At 40.6% G+C, this 1,487-nt stretch overlaps 1 protein-coding gene across 2 annotated transcripts in view; it reads left to right on the forward strand.

Moving 5' to 3' along the window:
* HOMEZ (homeobox and leucine zipper encoding) overlaps positions 1-1,487 on the forward strand; it is a 26,941-nt gene that overhangs the window by 13,989 nt on the left and 11,465 nt on the right. The gene's annotated exons all lie outside the window — the stretch shown is intronic.

Below are 1,487 nucleotides of genomic sequence, written 5' to 3' on the forward strand. Positions count from 1 at the left end.
CAAACCCCCAACCCCCATGGCTACCTCCTGGCGACCTCAACACACGTGCAGAACCTGGCCTTGCTTCTGGGGGATCAGCGGCCTTTGGGAATGAAAGGTTTAGAAGAAACTGCCCCTCTGACTCCCGTACCCAGCCATACTCAGAAAACCAACCAGGAAACTGAGAACCCGAGTCCTCTGGGGTTCCTAGTGTTGCGTCCTATTCTGAGACTCCTAAACTGAAAGAAGACTCAAGCTGAGACCTGTTTGGTAATGTGGGCCCAGATCAGGAGAATTTTTTTTTTTTTTTTTGTCATGTGAACCTCCTTCCCATCATACACTTGAAGCCCTTTTATATTACATGATTAGGTTAGATGGTTGTAATTGAAAAAACCAGATTGGGAATTTTAAAGATAATGCATACATATCTTAAACATTATAATTAAAAGTATGTCCATTTCACCAATCTTTTGATGTAGTGGTGAGACTGTTCTTGTGTCTAAGACTGCTGTTCAGCGTTCCCAATTCTCTTTCCAGTATTAACTACACAGGGAGTCTCAAACCTGGCTGTACCCTGAGAACTTTTAAAAACTGTGGATGCCTGGACCCCAGTACAGACTATTGAATCTGAATGGGGAGGAGAGTGGCCTGGTTTTTAAGCTTCCCAGGTAATTCTAGAGTGCAGTCTGAGATGAGAGCCACTCAGGCACTTTCATCATCTTTGATTTCCCGTTTTGCTTTATTTAAAGTGAAGTAAGAATTCAGACGCTTTTAAGTGCAGAGTACTTTTGAGATTAAGTCCCACCCCTCAATCTTTTACAGTTGTCTTGCCCACTCCCAACTCAACAGTTTTTAAAATGCATACTCTTCTTTGCGTTATGTCTCTCCAAAACATTTGACTTAGTTTTCATAGGAACAATTTTTTAAAAATCAGTATTCCTGAAGGAACAGTTTTCAATGCAGTGATTTTTCATAGGTTTACATGAGGTTTAATTACATTATTATACAGACACTGAAAAAGTATGGACATAAGCAGGTTTGTAATCACACAAAACTGGCCCCAGCACACAGGACAACTGAATGAAGCAGATGATTTTGGCGCACTAGTAGTAGCCTACTGGCCTTTAGTTCCCAGTGCACCATGGTATTGGTCATGTAATCCAGTGGGTCAGTTAAGCCAGGCTCCTGGCCCAGGTGAGCATCCTTCCCTTCCACTCTTTCCAACTAATATCACAAATACCTTGTCCCTTCTAAATGCACTTGAATTCCTGAGTATTACATCAACTCTTTACATTCATTCACATCAAACTATTCATCTTTAAGTGATTACCACTATTGCCTTTGTTAAGTTGGAAGGATATGAGGCAGTAATCCTTTTCTTTTTTTTTCTTTTTTTTTTTTTTTTTTTAACCTAGAGCACTTAAGTTTACACACTGAACTCCTTGTACTAGAGTCCCCTTCTTTCTCAGGAATTATTTATCTGTAGCCAGATCTCCTGCCTGGGTATT

The sequence above is a fragment of the Colobus angolensis genome, unplaced genomic scaffold (assembly GCF_000951035.1).
Source record: "Colobus angolensis palliatus isolate OR3802 unplaced genomic scaffold, Cang.pa_1.0 Scaffold88, whole genome shotgun sequence".
NCBI classification, from domain to species: Eukaryota; Metazoa; Chordata; class Mammalia; order Primates; family Cercopithecidae; genus Colobus; species Colobus angolensis.